At 44.9% G+C, this 18729-nt stretch overlaps 1 protein-coding gene across 5 annotated transcripts in view; it reads right to left on the bottom strand.

Annotated features, from left to right (window-relative positions):
* Positions 1–748: 748 nt before the first annotated feature.
* Positions 749–18729, bottom strand: part of LOC127487179 (uncharacterized) — a 274077-nt gene continuing 256096 nt past the window's right edge. For all 5 annotated transcript variants that reach the window (XR_016212916.1, XR_016212917.1, XR_007913720.3 and 2 more), the window contains one exon: positions 749–11254. The gene's annotated coding sequence lies outside the window, so the exon portion shown is untranslated. The remainder of the gene's footprint in view (positions 11255–18729) is intronic.

Below are 18729 nucleotides of genomic sequence, written 5' to 3'. Positions count from 1 at the left end.
AGCTCCTTTACGCTAGCGCTCACGGAAGCAAGTGTGTGAGGCAGCATGGATGCAGAGAACATTCCAAAGTTACTTACACTTGGCATTCAACAGCTTCTTGGTGCTTATATTTAACTGTGGGCGTGTCTGGCATTTCCATAATTCACAATACGTGAGACCACAGTGTGAGCTCTCAGATCAGTAGGAGGTGGAGGGTTTTCCAGCGTCCCAGGCTACGCCTGCCTGATTAGCCCCTGACTCCACTGAGGGGCCGTGGCCCAGATTCCCAGCTAATGAAAGGTTCTGAGGGAGCAGGCGTCGCTGAGCCCGGAATTCTCCTGCCTGCTACCAGGAGGGAAAGGACTGAGGGGACAAATTGACAGACCCAACGCTTTTCTGATAAGAAGTTGTTGTTGACAATAAGAGAGGGTGGTGAGCTCCCCAAGATGCCCCATGCTAAGCGACTACAGGAAGGGACGAGGTCGCCTTTGTTCTCCATACCTCCCACTCTGCCCAGACAGATCAGGGCAGCAGGGCAGTCCCGGGACGTGGAGGAGGCCAATGGAAGGGAGGGGTCCATGTGCTAGAATTGCGCTTAGTGTGATCTGGACGAAGGAGGAAAGGGGAGGAGCAGCCTTTGCCGACTCTATTCAAGGGGGAGAGGAAAGGTCAGAGGGAAGTCTCTGACGCTTGCACAGTGTTTTGCTCACTTCTGGAAATTTCAGGGTAGATTGTGTATAAAGAGCTGTGTGTTTGTGGACACGGGAATGCAGAGATTTGAAAGAAGAATGAAAGGGGGAAACGGAGTTTAATGTTAAATAATTTACACATACACAGGCAGGTACACAGATGAGCTGCATTTATTCTGGAACACAGGGTTTCCCAAGACCAGCCCCAGCTTGGTAGCAGAATGGGAGAGATGGGGAGGAAAAGGAAGGACACAGTCCTTGCACATTTTACATCTAATAAAAATACATGTGTGAGCCAGTTTCACAAGGGTCCTTTCCCAGTAAAATTGATTAGTCATAGCAGCCTTTATCATTTTGAAATGATGATAAGAATAGATAAGAATTATGCTTGAACAAACCTACTCAGCAAAAATAAAAAGGTTGACAGCCATGGGGCCAGTGTTGTGGTTAGTGGGTAAGGTTGCCACCTGCAGCTTTGGCATCCCACATGGGTGGCCATTCATGTTCCGGCTGCTCCACTTCTGATCCAGATCCCTGCTAATGGCCTGGGAAAAGCAGTGAAATATGGTCCAAGTACTTGGACCCCTGCCGCCCACATGAGAGACCTGGATGAAGCTTCCATTTCCTGGGTCAGTCTGGCTTAGTCCTGGCCATGGTGCCTATCTAGAGGGTGACCAGTGGATAGAAGATCTCTTTCTCTCTGTCTCTCCATCTCTTTCTATAATTTATTTTCAAACAAATTAATAAATCTTAAAACAAAAGAAGGGAGGTGAAAGGCTGGCATTGTGGCACAGCCGCCCGCAACACCAGCATTCCATATGGGTGCCCATTCAAATCCTGGCTGCTCCACTGCTGATCCAGCTCCCTGGTAATGTGCCTGGGATAGCAGGGTAAGATGGTCTAAATGTTTGGGCCCCTGCCCCACGTGGGAAACCAGATGAAGCTCCTGGATCTTGGCATCAGCCTGATCCAGCCCTAACCATTGCAGCCATCTGGGGGATGAACCAGCGGATGGAAGATCTCTCTCTCTCTGTCCCTCTCTCTCTGTAACTCTGATTTTCAAAAATAAATAAACCTAAATAAAAAAAATATAAAATAAACCTTAAAAAAAGTTGACAATCTATTTTACAACCAATCCTGATTTTTTGTTGTTGTTGTTATTCTTAATACTGTATCTGAAACTGAAATATGTAAGAACTGGTAACCAATGACATGCAAATGCTGACATTTCTTTAGAACCTGCAAATCTCTTGGACTAACGTGGATTTGTATTAAGTAGCTTTGTCTTTTGACAGTCAATACTCGACAGCTGATAAGGAAAGCTGATGTCTGGAAGAATATATTGCATGTTGGTCATCATCTCAGATTCCCCATTTGAATCAGGAAACTCGGAATTTTTTTTCAAAAGAAAACAGAAATTTTGTAACTTGGTGAAGGTCAGGATTCAAATCAAGGCCAGTGTGACTTGGAGGCACACAATGTTTCCTGTCCTACCTTGTCAGGTATTAGTGAGAGGTACGGGCAGATGAACCTGAGAGCGACCTTGGCTGTCATCCCCACAGCCTCTTACTTCGCCATGAAGATGGAGCTGCAGTGGGGTGAAGTGACTCGCCCCAAGCTTATACAGTGAATTCAGTGGAGCCAAGGCTGCCACTCAACTCCCAGCTCTGTGCTCTCTCTGCCGTCCTCACTGCCTTTCTCATGCGCCTTTCTGCCTTCTCCCTGCCCCTAGGCAGCAGCCACAGATGAGATATGACAGCCACCTGCAGCACCACCCAGCCCCAAGCTGAGAACTGTGGGTGCCTGCTCAGAGCCTGCCAGCCTGGGGCGCGACTCCCAGGAGGCTCACACAGCCGCTGCGAGATGAAGATGCGGGGAGCTGAGCTGCTCTCTGGCAATGGCTTCCAAGCCAGCTCAGGCCATGCTGGGAGGGATGGAGGCCACAGGCACAAAGGGATATTTGTGTGCGAGGCCCCAGGGGAGGGGGAGTGGGAGGGCAGGGAGGAATGCACTGGCAAGTTCTTCCTCTCCCCAGACCGCCTCACCCAGCTGTCTCGTGCAAAGGCAGGAACCTCCCTGAAGGGGCCGGAGGCCCACCGCAGACGACAGGGGACTGGAGCTGATTGATTGATTACTGGATTCCCTCCGAAGGGTGGAGAGCTGCAGTTAGCCTGCATCGTGCCACTCAATACAATGCCCCCTAAGTATATAGCCACTGCCTTATGACATTCCCTTTAATGCCCTCCAAATGGGAATGTTTAAAAAGAGCCCAGTAACATTTTACTGAAAGGGACTCCCACCTCCTTTCTTTTTTCTTCTTTTTTTTTTTTTCTTTTAAGGAGAGGAACAGAATCATTTGTTTCCAAAAGGGGGCCCTCTACAAGAAGCTCCCGGAGGGCCAGAAACCATTTTAATAGCATCTTCTCTGTGCTGAATTGTGTCTTCGTTCTACACTGCGGCTTTATTCTCTGCCCCTTTGACACAGCCAGCTGCCTTTCACATTCCAGCTCAGAAACAGGCTGGCTTCAGGCTGTAACAGGCACCAGCTTCCAAAGCCCTTTCTCCGCATGACTCACGGTGGCCTGTGGGAGCCCGGGAGCCCCACACTGCAGCTCTGGGACCTCCGTTCTCTCGGCGAAGTGCATCTGTGTGTGCGAAGCTCCAAGCGCTCCAACAGTTAAGTCTCCTGCCTGACGGTGGAGTGAAATAATTAATTGCACAGTGGAATGTCTGGTTCAGGTTCATCCTGTTATCAACTCAACAGACGGAGAAAGTGACATCATGCACCCCAGCTCGCCTTTGATGCTGGAGGTGCATACCAAGACATTGTAGTCCTGCACTCTGGGCAGGAAGCGTTACCCTTGGACAGGACCGTCTGCGAAACTATTTTAAAAAATAATAATAATAGCTTGAGTCGACGGTTTCTTCACTAGAATTTGGAATGCATTTGCTCAGATGGTGAAGCTGGAAGGTTACAAAAGGAGTGGAGATGAATTGCCCCAAATGTCTTGAAATTTAAATGCCTTCTACAAAGCACCAGTATGGAGGGTTGGAGGCAGAGGGGTGGGCCGGGGGGGTCGCTCACAAGCAGGTTTCCATGTAGGCAGTGAAGCAAAGCTGTTCAGCACTGGGCACTGGGGGCTCCTGGCTTGAGTATCCCATGCCCCCAGTCTGCTCGCTGGCTGCTTTTCTACTCCTATGTCAAAGTGCTTTAGAAACCAGCTATCTTTTTTTTTTCTCTCCATGAGTGACAGCTCTAGGAACTCTCCATGTGGTTCTGAGCTGCGTGCAAAATCATCTTACTTTTAAGACAAAATGCATTAGCTTCCTGTAGCTGTCTTAGCCCTTTCTACTCCCCCCTCCCACCCGACTGTCTCTCCCCTCCCTTTCTCCAACTCCTCAGCACTAAATAAAATGCTTAGAAAATGAAGGGCACAGCTGCCCTTTCTTCCCATTAAAACAATCAAGAATAATGGTGAATTTAATATATTTGATTAGAGAAACTCCAATTTTGCGCACTTGAATCAGCTGCCTTTGTCTTCAGCTCCCGATGGCCCGGTTTCACTGGAATGTCCTCTCCTGTCCACTGCCAACTCACCCAGGCTGGGAGAAAATTCAGCCTCTGAAAGCAACTGCTTGGCATGCTCAGAGGCAGGCTATTTATGCCGCAGAAGATGCCATGCCCACTTCTCCCTAATCAGAGGGAGCCCCACTTCATTAAACCATGGTCACTTACCACTGACCTCAGAGCTGTAGCACCGAGAGGTTTGAAGTCCTCTTTAGCAATGTTAATTTTTTATGGATTTTTATTGCTTTGCTTCATTGATATTCACGGTTGAAATTCAGGCCCAGATTCTGTACACATAATATGGGAGATTCTGGTGCTCAACTTGCACAGAAGAAATTCAGAGAATAATCATCCATTTACATATGGAGTCTCATTCAAAGAACAAATAGAAGCCTACTGGAAAATAAGAAAAAGTGTCATCATTTGCCCACAAGGGGTTATTAAAATGTCTGCAACACTGCCCAGACAGCCCAACCTTGCAGAGTGCTGGGTGGCATGGAGAATGCTACTTGTTTGCACTTAAGAATTTACAAAGATTTTTAGGAAGGGCTCTTGCCCAGTAGTCTAAATAAACAAATGCTACAGGAGCAAGTATAAGAACAAATTAAGGATGAGAGTTTAAATTACTATCAATGGAATATTGGAACGCTGCAGAGTTTGTTGGGTTTCCTTCATTATATTCCGATCTCTATCACCATCAACGTCAGAGATTGGGATTTGGGATGGACCAGGTCACAAAGACTGTTAAACTCATTTGCTACACTTTTATAAAGAAAATGCCCCATGTCTGCTGGTATTCGCTCCACGTCAGCCTCCTAGCTGAGCCCCTGCCCAGTGATTCTCCACCCAGACTCTGTGGTAGGAAATTAAAGCCTAAGGTCATGGCCAAATAGAAAGAGCATCCAGGTTCCTGAGCCTCAGCACCCACGCCTGGTCAGGGAGTCGGCCTGTCAACAGCATTGGCAAGGGATGCAGAGGCCTCTGCTAGGCCTTCCCCAGTGCTGGCTGAGCCTCACGCCCACTCTGCAGGGAAGGGCAGTGGGGTTGGCGGTGGTCTCATTCAGAGACCAGTGTGTCCCCGTCGGCTCTGCACGACTGGAGAACCCCAGTGCCCTGAGGAGGCCTCTTGTGCACTGACTCCACACCCAAAGGCCATCTGGTAAGAACCAGCACAGTGCCCCCAAAGGGCCAGCTTCCCAAGAGCAGCCCCGGCTGCCAGGTTCGGAGCCACGCCGCAGCAAAGGGCTCCAGCAGAAGCTCCCAGCAGGGCTGGGGTGAGTGAGCGCCGCGATTGTCCTCAGGTGTTGCCCAACCCTTTCCAGAAGCTGCGAAAACCAAGCTCAGGAGGCTGAGGCCCACACAACCCCCACGATGAATAAGGTAACTTTGGTGGCAAAAACACAACAAAGCGCTGGGTGCATTTTGCCTCCCCTTTCAGAGTAACAGTGGAGTTTAAAGATTCCTGTTGTGTAAGAATATGAAAGGAATGTCCTATCCTATTATGGCATTGTGTTATAATAATGGAATCCTCTCCCCGCCCAGTCTGGCTTACTGTGGCCCAGACCTTGCCAACAGTTACTCAGTTCCACAGTGTGTGAGTCGCAGCGGGGAGGGAGGACAGAATCGGGACCCTGGCCCCCCAGCCACACTCCTGCACAGTCCACCCAGACCCCCACACCCCATGCAGGCAGTGGGACTGTGCCCTCGGACAGCATGGGGAGTTTAATACTTGGATAACTGCAGCTGTGTGAACCGCTCATTGTCTCTGACGCAACACACAATGGGTTCCAGAAAAGGAAAACAAAATACTCTTTAAACAGTGTGCAGCATTCTGTTTGGAAACCAAGAATCCAGGCCAGAGGATTTTCCTTGACAACCCAGAACAGGGGTGCCTGCGCCGGGTCCCCTGAGCACCAGCATCTGACAGAGGTTCTCCAGAAGTTACAGATACGGAGATTCTCCTTGAATAACCGAGGAGAAAACAGGATTTGTTGTTCACGTCAACACAAGTCTGAAGGATCCTGGAGGAGGAAAGGGTGACAGGTCCTTTTCCAGGAAGGAAGGAATTTCAGCTGCAGCATGAGGGCCTCAGGTTAGACGTGAGGAAAGTTTTCCAGCCTGAAGAATGTTGGGCTCTGCAATGTGCGCAGAAAGAGACTGCTGTAACACTGCTGAGGGCGGACTGGGTCTGACTGGTGTGTGTGTGTGTGTGTGTGTGTGTGTGTGTGTGAGTGTGTGTGCATGTGTGCAGGGGGTGGAGGGGTCCCTTAGCTCCTACGCAAGCCTGTGTGGCTCAGGTGGTGGTCACAGAGCTGTGTTTTCTTTTTTTTTTAAACCAATAGCAATCTTTAATATTTTACTCAGCCCTTAGCTTTTCTCTCATTTCCACATCTTGGTGCTGTGGTTTTGTTTGGGGCTGAGATTCCCAGTTGTTAGGCTCTGTGGTGACATCTCTTTCAGAGTCATGGGATTTGTTGGACGGGCAGTGCTATCCGTCTCCTTGGGACCACATCAGTCCCCTCACCCCAACCATAGCGTTCACCTCAGAAATGCCTCTCAGAGTCACCTCCTGCCCTCCTGCCAGGCACAGAGCTGCCAGTTCTCAGTGCTGAGCAATGGCCATGGATGGTGTGTGTGTCTGCTTATTTGTTTGGGGTTTGATTTTTTTCCCCTCTTTCTTAATAGAATGCACTCAATTGCACACATGTTTTCAGAAGCCAGGCCAATCCTCCTCCACACAGGGTGATGTCAGCCACCCCAGGAAGCGTGTGGTGCCAAGAAAGCTTCAGACAGAGGAGGAAGTAGTCAGAGATCTCCCCGTGAAGGGGTCTGTGCCCACTGGACATGAAAGAGGAAGGCTTCCTGTGCATGAAGGCCCAGAGGATCTGAAATCTGGCCTCCTCGCTGCCCTGAGGCTAACGGTGGCCAGCCAGGCCTGCTCGGGTGGGGATCCAGCCTCTCGAAAGGGAAATCGGTAAGAAATGGCTCCCCAGTCCCTGAAGTGCTCTTGAGGCACAAGTTGAATGAAAGCCACTCGTCGTCGCTCTGCCTAGACTAAGGATGAGATGATTGAAAATTGAAAAGAGGGCAAATCAGACACCTTTGCCCAAACCACACATCCATAGCTGTTACACTTCCGCATATGTGGCCAACCCCCAGCACCAGCTCGCTGGGCATTTGTTCACCTACGCAGCCCCGGAAGTCAGCCCTTGCACAATGGACACCACGGAACTTGCAAACTCAACAGACTTTCCTGCACATCTCCCGACTTCTCTTCCTCTACAACTTCTCTCCTTTCTTCTTCATCACCAATTGTTCTATGAAACTATCTGTGCTCAGCTATAGACGCGATAGCCTGAAAACTCCCACACATACTCCTTCCTTCCCTTAGGGCTGATGTGCTGTAATAATCCCATTAGGTTGACAAATAGAAAAGTTGTATCAATACACGTATATGTGTATGGGGGGTGCACTTCAAAAAGTGCATGGAGGAGTGGGAATTGTAGCACAGCAGGTTAATCTGTGGCTCACTACAGCCATATCCCATATCAAAACGCCTGGTTCAAGTTCCAGCTACTCTGTACTTCCCATCCTTCTAATGTGCCTGGGAGATAGCACATGACAGTCCAAGAACTTGGGTTTCTGCCACTCATGTGGAGACCTGGATGGAGTTCAAGGCTCCTGGCTTTGACCTGGCCTAGGCCAGGGAGTGAACCAACAGATTGGAGATTCTCTCTCTCTCTCTCTCTCTCTCTCTCTCTCTCTCTCTCTCATGTGTATATGTATGCCTGTGTGTTATGTGTGTCTCCCTCTGTCACTCTGCCTTTCAGATAAATACATAAATCTTTTTAAAAAAAAAAAGCTTATGGAAAATGCCTATCATGAAAAACATATGCATGAATTCCAAATGTTTTTTACATCAGATAGACTTATCTTTTAATTTCATTTTGCATTACATTTTTGAAGCATTTCTGCTTGTGTGTATGTGTACAGTATGTATGTTACATACTACATTTATAGCTTTTGTGTCATTGACACAGTGTTACAGACACTAAAGAAAAGAATTATTTAAATTAGTATGTTATCCAAACTGGTATTTGCTAGTGTTGAATTTAGTACAAAGCAGTCCCTCCTTATCCATGGGGATATATCCCAAGACCTCTACAGGATGCCTGAAACCATGGATAGTACAAAACCCTAAATATGCCATGATTTTTCCTTTATATACATACTTGTGATAAAGTTTAATTCACAAATTGAACACAATAAAGATGGTAATGAAAACCAATAATAATAGAAAACAGTTTAAACAATATACTAAAATGAAATTCATTTCAAACATGAATGGTCTATTTCTGGAATTTTCCATTTAGTATTTTTGGAATGGTGTTGATCAGAGGTAATTGAGACTACAGAAAGCAATATTACAAATAAGAGGGGACTTGAGTACACAAATAGCATACAAAGCAAATGTGGATGCTTTAATCCTGAAAATGTTCAAACCTGACACAATTTAAGGACAGATATCTGGCTGTGGCTACCCCTAACTGTGATAGCAGTGCCACAGGTCACAGCTTGTCTGATACTCAAGCATCCATCAGATCTGCTACAGGTCCTCACAGGAACAGGTCCTCACAGAAGTCAGTATGGTGCCTGTAGGTCAAGAGGTGTGAGCAGGGGCATTCCTCTAGCTGGGGATTCTAACTACATCCAGGATGTCCTCTGATGATCAGAAGAAGGTAAATGTGAACCCAAACACCCAACCTGACTCCAGCTTGCATCAGCCACTCCTCTAGGATATTCTGTCCAATAAGACATTCGGGGCACATCAACCAAATGGCTCAAACTCAGGAAAATATGAATTACGAACAAGTCTGAGTATGGGTTGGAAGCTCCAGTCTAGTGTTAAGACATAAATCACATTACTTACATTACATTTTGGAGTACCTGGGTTCAATGTCCTGCTCTGGCTTCAGTTCAATACCCAATTCCAGCTTTCTGCCAAGGTAGACCTGGGAGGCAGCAAGCAGTGGCTCAAGTTACTGAGTCCCTGCCACCCACCTGAGAGGCCTAGATTGAGTTCCCAGTTCCCAACTTTGACCTAGTCAACCCTAGGCATTTACAAGCCTCAATCTCTCTCTCTCTCTCTCTCTCTCTCTCTCTCTCTCTCTCTCTCTCTCCTTTCTCTCTTCCTCTCAAAGAATTTTTTTTTTCAAAAAATCACAGATGGTTGACTTTTTGAGTGCAGAAACAGTGTCTTACTCAACTAAATATCTTCATTGTCTGGCAAAATTCCTGCTTCACAGTAGCTAATAAATGCTAGTTGCTGAATCATTGCATGAATAAATTTCCCAGGCCTCAAACATCAGAAAGTCATCAAGGAATTCCACGATGGTGATGAGAAACAAGGGGGTGGTGTATTAGTGTTGTAGCATGAAGACAATTTATAGGACCACAGGTTCATAGGATTTGGTCTCAAAGATTTAGAGTAAATAAATACAGGAAGGGAATTGTTGTTAACTTGTATTGCTAGACGTGCAGAAGAAACAGTGGCCCAGCCAGTGCCTAGGATAAGGAGATTCAGGAGAGCTAAAATAGGATGAATGTGTATCCACACACAGCACAACTTGATAGAGAAACAACTCAAAGATGGCGACCTTCTCCAACTCTCTTTTCTTCATAATTTACCCTTAGGATAAAGAGAATGACTTTGGGGCTAAGGCTCCAGACTGAACTCTGGGTCTGTGTGGGTACTGTATGTATCCAGGTCCATATCCCATTAAATCATACATATGTCCATGTCCATGACCCATTAAACCATGTATGTGTCTATGGATACCTGCTCAACATTCCCCTCAGAGTACCTGAGTACCTGAGAGAGAACTGAGCCATCAGAATTAAACATACAATTACAATATAATCATAATTAGGGTTATTAGTATTATTATTAGTCCAGTGTCTAGGACTCTGTGATAGGCCTAATAATTGAATTGAATAACCATAAAGAAATGCTTTATAATAGTTCCAAATGAAAGATGGAAAATGTAAATAAATATTTATATTTTACTTTACTTTTAGAAAAAGTAAAGGTAGAACTTGCTTAGATTTATAGAGCTTTACCGTATTAAGACATCAATGGTATGTGGGGTAGGCAGTTGGCCTAATAATTAAGATGCCCACATCAATATCAGAGCATGTGGGTTTAGTCTCCAACACTACCTCCAGATTCCAGCTACTTGCTAACTGAGACCCTGGAAGGCAGTGGTAGTGGCTCAAGCAGTTGGGTTCCTGCCACCCATGTGAGAGACCTGGATAGAATTCCCAGCTCCTGGTTTCACCAACCCCCATCCTGCTTCTGCCATCACAGGCATTTGGAGAATGAACCAACAAATCAGAGCTCCTCCTCTTTTCCCACACTCATGCCCCCACCTCTGTCTCTAAATTTCTCTGACTCTGCCTCTCTCTGCTTCTCAAATAGATAAATAAAAAAATTAAAAATCTATGGTGTGGCATTGAAATCTATACTTACAGCATACTTAATATATTAAACAGGTGTATATTTTGCTTCTTGCAATTTCCACATCTGAAAGAGGACTGTTAGAATGATCATCATATTACAAGAAACTTACAAGAATGTTGAAATGCATATAATTATTAAAAAGACATTTTAAAATACCCTAGATCCATTACTGCAGTGTCCCAAACCCCTCCACATTTGAACACCAGTAACAATATTTTCACCAGTTGGTATTTTTACATTTTTACGTTCCCAGGGAATGGGCCAGACTGGCAAAGCAGCCAGGCTACACATTCGCGTCACATAACAGACAAGCAGCATTTATGAAGGACAGAACATGAAGGGAAGGGACAGGATGAGGAGAGAGCACAAATAGGGTTATGTCTCCGAGGACCGTCTGAGGTTTACCACCATTCCATCAACCGAATCTTCAGCAAGCTGATAACGATGAGCCTTTAATGCGTTTGCTGTCTCCGACTTGTGTCAGCCCAGCATGAGATCCTACAAATGATACCACAACAATGTGAGAGCACACATTAAGCACTTATTATAATAGCTGGACTGCTGAGCGCGAGACATCGGAGGAGGTGGAGCAGCGAACCTGAAAGGTACCTTCATCTGTCTGGGCACACTGCTATCAGGCAGTGGTGCAAACTCCAATAGGCTGTGGAGTTACTACAGCAGGGAAATCAGTGTGACAGGAAACGGAGCACTCACAGGTGCTGGCACTTATTTTAAAAGACTTAACTACACCAAAAGTGAGCCCTAATATAAACAAGGGGCTTTGGATGATAATGATGTGTCCATGTAGGTTTGATTGCAAATGAACTGCTCCTCTGAAGGGTGTTGATAGCAAGGCACGCAGTGGTGGAGCGGAGATCAGTTAGACATTTCTCAGGGCTGGCTCTGTGGTGTTGCAGGTAAAGCTGCTGTCTGCAGTGCAAGCATCCCATATGGGCACCAGTTCGAGTCCTGGCTGTTCCACTTCTGATCCAACTCTCGGCTATGGCCTGGGAAAGCAGTAGAAGATGGCCCAAGTCCTTAGGCCTCTGCACCTGTGTGGGAGACCAGGAGGAAGCTCCTGGCTCCTGGCTCCTGGCTTCGGATTGGCCCAACTCCGGCCATTGTGGCCATTTGGGCAGTGGACCTCTCTCTCTCTGCCTCTGCTTCTCTGTAACTCTGCCTTTCAAATAAATGAATACTTAAACCTTTGACATCTCTGTATATTCTGCTCAGTTTGGCAGTGAATCTAAAAATGCCCTGAAAAGATAAAATCAATCTATCAACCCCAAAGGTGAGGGATGGCAGTAGATCTATTACAGTCTCCGCAATAAGCCCAGTAATCTTTCATATGAAACAGCCTTAGGCAGGTGAAGAGCTAAAAGAACATAGCATCCAGCATCCAAACCATATTGTCACACTCCAACACAAGTGATCCTCAAATTTTTCCAGTTTCCAAGTTTTGGAACCTTGTACTTTTAACTGTCAAACATCAGGAAACAGTAGTTTACTTATTCATTGTTGTCATCACTCTTTTTTTTTTTTTTTGACAGGCAGAGTGGACAGTGTGAGAGAGAGACAGAGAGAAAGGTCTTCCTTTGCCGTTGGTTCACCCTCCAATGGCCGCCGCGGCCGGCGCGCTGCTGCTGGCGCACCGCGCTGATCCGATGGCAGGAGCCAGGAGCCAGGTACTTATCCTGGTCTCCCATGGGGTGCAGGGCCCAAGCACTTGGGCCATCCTCCACTGCACTCCCTGGCCACAGCAGAGAGCTGGCCTGGAACAGGGGCAACCAGGACAGAATCTGGCACCCCGACCAGGAGTAGAACCCGGTGTGCTGGCGCCGCAAGGCGGAGGATTAGCCTAGTGAGCCGCGGAGCCGGCCATCATCACTCTTAATTCTTAACGAATCTGTGTTTGTTTCCTAGAGCTGCTGTAACAAATTACCACCAACTGAGTGGTTAATCATCAATTTATTATGTTACCAAGTTGTAGGTCTGAAGTGTGCTGTGAGTCCCTGCAGACTGAAGTCAAGGGGTGGGCAGGCTGCACTCCATCCTGAGGGCCCTGGAAGAAAACCCCTTTCCTCCTCATTCAGGCGATGGGCAGAATTTCTTAGTTATAGGACAAGATTCTTATTTTCTTCCTGGCTAGTAACTGAGAACTTTCCCCAGTGTATGGAGGCCACTACATTCCCTGGTCTTTGGCCCTCTTCCACCATCTTCAAATTTATCACTCAGTCCATCATCAGCCTACTGGCGACATGAAATATGACTCACTCTTTCAACCTTTTCTATGATTATGAGGATGCATGAGATTAGGCCTACCCAGATAATCTAGGCTGATCTTCCCATCGCAAGGTCTACACTTTCTGTCACAACTTCACAGTCCTTTTTGCCACACAGAATAACATATTCACAAGTTCTAGGAATTAGGGGCAGGCACATGTCTGATGGGGACAAGGCAGGTTATTATTCTGCCTTACACATTCTCCTTAACCTGCTATATATGGCCCTGCATCCATAATGCATCTGAACCTAGTCCCACTAAAATCATCTTGCATGATTAAATCTATCCATGTTTCTAAGTGGCAGGCATTAACATAACTTAATTCTTGAATGGCTTCCAGTTGCTATCACACTGCCTGATAACCACCTCCTACCTGTAGCTGTTCCCTAATCAAGTCCTCCATTCATGTCTCTCCTTCCTTCATAATGTGACTTCACCTTCACCTTCACAGCTCTGCGCTGTGTCCAGCTCTCCCAGACCTGGGTTCTGAAACAGTTGCCTTCTAGGCTCTGACTGCGTCCTTTGTCTGCATACCATATCTCATCATGGCAGCGCCGGACCTCGTTCTTCATGGCTGATCCTTAGGTGTCATTCATTCTCTCCTCCCCACTCTGGCTCTGCCTCACAGCCCCTTGACACCAGCAATGTCCTGTGTGAGCTACCCTGAGTATCTCAGGAATCCACTCTCTCCCCGATCCCTGCTGCCACTGGTTAGGATCAGGCTCTGACTGCAAGTCCCCAGATTCTGGTAGAAGACTCCCATCCTTTAGTCCTGTCCCACCCATTCTCAGCCACTCTTACATTGTCATCACACATTAGACATGATCTTATCACTGTTCTCTTTAAAAATATTCATTTTTTTAACTTTTATTTAATGAATGTAAATTTCCAAAGTACGACTTATGGATTACAATGGCTTCCCCCCCATACCGTCCCTCCCACCCACAACCCTCCCCTTTCCCACTCCCTCTCCCCTTCCATTCACATCAAGATTCATAAAAATATTCATTACTGGAGCCAGCGTCGTGGTGCAGAGGGTTAATCCTCAGCTTGAGACATCAGCATTCCATATCTGAGCGCTGGTTCAAGTTCTGGCTATTACATGCTTCCTATCCAGCTTCCTGCTACTGCACCTGGGAAGGCATCAGAAGATGGCCCAAGTATGTGGGCTCCTGCCATCCACATGGGAGCTCCTAGCTCTTGGCTTTGGCCTGGCCCAGACCTGGCTCTTGCAGCCATTTGGGGAGTGAAATAGTTTCACACACACACACACACACACACACACACACACAGGTGCTGGATAAGAAGCATGCACACACCAGTAGCCTCTAAATGATGACTGGTATTTTCATTTTTCATTCTTCTGCTTGTTCTACACATTCACTGAGTGGTCTACAGATCACCAGCGTCAGCATTCCTTAAGAGCATATTAGACATACAGACTATCAAGTCCCTCCCCAGGTCTACTTAATCAGACTGCGTGGTAACAAGACTCCTATTCAGATTCTGTGCACATGACAGATTGAGACATGTTTCTAAAGCTGTACTCCAGAGTGGGGCATGTGAGGCAGCCTTTTGAGTATGGAAACATTTTATTAGGAATTCTCTTAATTTATATGTGCATTCTTCTTCATTTTACATTGTATTTTTGCACATATTTTATGGACTACTCCTCTCTTTCCAAAAATCATTCACACTTTTCTTGTCCCTACACTTTTGCCTACTCTATTCATTTTGTCTAGAATAATTTTTTTCTTTCTGCCCCCTGAAGCAGCACCTCCTCCAAGAAGCCTTCCCCAACCCTTCGACCAGGTCATCACTCCTACTGCCACACTTTTGAAGACAGTCCTATGGCATTGTTTTTGTTTGTTTATTCATCTACCCCTTTCGGTTATGGGCTCCTCTCTGCCATCTCTATCTCTGCATCCAGAATGCATAGCCCACACAAATGAATATCAAACTTGAGAAAATTGTGTTGTGTTTTTTAATACTTTTCTAGTTCTCAGGTCTCTATTTGAAACAAAAGACAGTTGTTTCATAAGCTCTGTCTTCAGATCATATGTCTCAGGACAGAGAGATGGACATGCATGGGGTTTGATTCTCCCTCACCTGCAACCACTCCAAACCGTTTCAGAACATACCCATTCTTCTCTCAGCTCTGTCTATCTGGTGCCAGACATCTGGCACTGAATGCTTAGAACCCTTTGCTTTGTGCAGACTGAACAACACATACCTCAAGACCACAGTCAGGCCAGCATCATTGCCCATGAGAGCAGAGTCTTTATTTTAAAGAGAGCTATTTTTTCCTAATTGTTCTGGGGTAGCATTGGCTGATGGGGCCCTTGACTGGTAACCACTCTATGGTATTAAGTGGATGAGTACTATTGTCTTTTATCTCGAAATAAATGGCAGCTAGAAAAATTTTTAGATATTGCTATTACTCTAAGTTATTTACAAGGAAATTGAGTAAGTCCCAGAGCTCACAGAGAGACATCACTGGACTAGATCTATTTCTTCATGAACAAATGAGATAACAGTACTTTCCCTACCTACCATACAAAGATAATCTGAAGACACAATGAGATAATACACATTAAAAATGATATATTTTAAAACTATACCAGTGTAGGACATTTTGTTTCATAACATTAATAGTTTATTTTTGATGACTCCTAGAGGTAACCATTTGCAAATCTATAATTTCTTAAATATTTCTTTTTAAAAATTTTAATGGTACCTACTTATAGGTACAGCATGATAAGTAAACAGATGCATTCAATGTGTAAAGACCAAATCAGTTAGTTGGCATTTCTACTTCTTTAAACACTTCAAAAAATTTATTAACAATAATAGTACATATTTAAGGGGTACAGTGTGATATTTCAATAAATATATATAATGTGTACCAATGAAATTCAGGTAAATAATGTTTCCCTCTCCTTACCAGTATTTTATGATTGAAATTTTCATGCCCTTCTATTCTATTTGCTTAGAAAATATGTAATAGATTATTGTGAACTGACTTCACCCCATTGGACTGTGTAACATAGGAATAACTCTGATTTAGGTACCTACTACCCAAACATCCTCTAGCCTCTCCCAACCCTTTCCAGTCTTTAATATTCACTATTTTTGTTTAGATCAACTTTTTTTAACTTCCAAATATGACAGAGAACACACAGAATTTGTCTTTTTGGATTTGTCTTATTTCATAATGTTAACACAATGTTCTGTGATTCCGCACATTTTTCTGCAAACAATAGGATTTCATTCATTTTTATGGATGAATAATATTCCACTGTGTATATACACCACATTTTCTTAATCCATTCATCTGATGGACACCTTGGTTGATCCCCTATCTTGCCTGTTGCAAACAGTGCAGCAATAAGCATAACAGTGCAGGTGTCTCTTTGATAAAATGATTTCATTGTTTTGGGACATACACTCAATAGTGGGATTGCTAGATCAGATGATAGTCCTATTTCTAGTTTTTTAAGGAAATGTCATACTGTTTTCCATAGTGGTTATACTAATGACATGTCCACCAACATCAAGTATTCTCCTTTCTCCACATTCTAGTCAGATATAGAGAGATTGCAAGAGATCTTCCATCTGTTGCTTCACTCCCCAAATGCCCACAAGAGCAAGGAGTGGGCCTGGCTGAAGCCAGGAGGCAGGAACTCCACCCAGGTATCCTTTGTTGGCGACCCAAGTACTACTGCCTCCCAGGTGTATTTGCAGGAAGCTGGACTGGAAGAAAAGGTGGGACTTGATACCAGGTACTACAATATAAGACGCTAGTATCCTAAGTAGCAGATTAACCAGCTGTGCCACTATGCCTGCCCCAGAATTTGTTATCTTTTCTTTTTTTTAAAGTTCTACTATATATGTTTATTTATTTTTCCCCCAAAGAAACCTTTTATTTAAGGAATACAAACTTCATGCAATTCATAAGTACAGCTTTAGGAATATAGTGATTCTTCCCACCATAACAGCCGTTCTGCGTGAGGTGAGGTGCTCTCATTGCAGGTTTGATTTGCATTTACCTGAAGGCTAGGGATTTTAAGAATTTTTTTCTTAAATGTCTGTCTTTCTGTTACTATCACCTTCTTCCTAATTTGAAGGGATACATCATTTCAAATTAAATAGTAATTCAATAGTGTGCACAGGATATATGCTTATAAAATACACCTCTGAACTTTCCTTATTCAGTCTAATCAGGACTTGAATAAATTACACACCTTTTTCTACCTGGACATTCATGTACCCGACACTACCTAGAATTAGCCTTCATGCTAAAAAGGTGACATCTCTTCTTCTCATTCCAATACCCCTTGCTTAGTCTAATGTATTATCTGCCTCAAATAAGATGGGTGTGCCTTTGCTCACATAAACAGAGAGGCATGCTGAGCTAAAAAAAAAAAGACAGGAAATAATAGAAAGAGACTTAGGGTATTATTTCTCACTAAGACCTCACCAATATCTATTTTATGGTTATTTTCTTTCAGCTATTTATTGAAGTAAAAAGAAAAGATCCAGGTAAAATTAAATTCAGCAAGCTTCAGTCACTATTAATGCTACATTATGACAGATTCTTTTAACTAAAGGAGCAAATTTAAAAAATTAATTTTTATTACATAAAAATTTATGTACCTACATTACTTCAGTTCTCAATGTCAAGGTCACTATCCTTACCTCTAAAATTAGATAAATGATACTTGCTTTGCCCATATGAGCATTTGGGTAGAGAATATACTTGCAAATAGGCTTTGAGCAATAAAAGTTAAAAATAATAAAACAATGGAAACAAAAATCCATAAGAGATCAGAAACATGGCACATGGTGGAGATAACAATATGATGGTCTATGACAGTAGACACAGGGCCTAATTCAGGCTTAAACAATCAAGGAAGCCTTATCAGAGTAGATGTCCTCTGAGGAGCTGAGAACTGGGTCCACAGAGAAGCAACAGCAGCATGAGGCAAGGGAAAGGTATGGTAAGGAGCACTTATTTGTGTAGAGGTGTGAATTATAACTTGCCGTGCAAGGGGCCTGTTACATACAGCAAATACACTTTCTTAAAAATGGAAAATAAAGATTATAATAATTGCTTCTGTCTTTTTAATTAGTCATAGTAGTCAATTTGTTACTTAGAACAGTACAATTTTTCCCTCTATACTTCTTTTACCATCTGGCACAGGGCCCCAAGTTTGAACAGAAGGCTTGGCAAGAGGCAGCTGTTCAACAGGACAGAAAGGGTAATGGCTTTGTGGGGAGCAACTCAGACTAGACTGTTACTGGAATTAAGACTTATTCTATGCATCTGCTCTCCCACAATATGGCGCTGGGAGAGGAGGAAACAGCTTCTACACAGCTGCCTCCAGTTCAACCAATAAACAGCAGGACCTGCTCCTGATTGGAGGAGAGCAGCATACTCGGCGTGTGGGTAGCAGAGTTGGGATTGGTGGAAGAGGACTATAAAGGAGGAGAGAGACAACATGCACCAGGAACATCTAAGAGGAACACCTGTGCAGCCCCCGAGAGAGCCAGCCGGTGGTGTGCCGCTCCCCCCGCGGAAGTGGGGAAAGTGGCAGGGGGAACCGCCCTTCCACGGAGGTGGAAGGGACGGTAGCCAACCCGGGAAGAACCAGCAGCAAACCCGGGGAGGGCCGAGCAGACAAAAGAA

Source organism: Oryctolagus cuniculus, chromosome 9, assembly GCF_051225735.1.
Source record: "Oryctolagus cuniculus isolate XC-2025 breed Fujian yellow rabbit chromosome 9, ASM5122573v1, whole genome shotgun sequence".
NCBI lineage: Eukaryota > Metazoa > Chordata > Mammalia > Lagomorpha > Leporidae > Oryctolagus > Oryctolagus cuniculus.
This window is presented reverse-complemented; position numbering and strand designations above follow the sequence as displayed.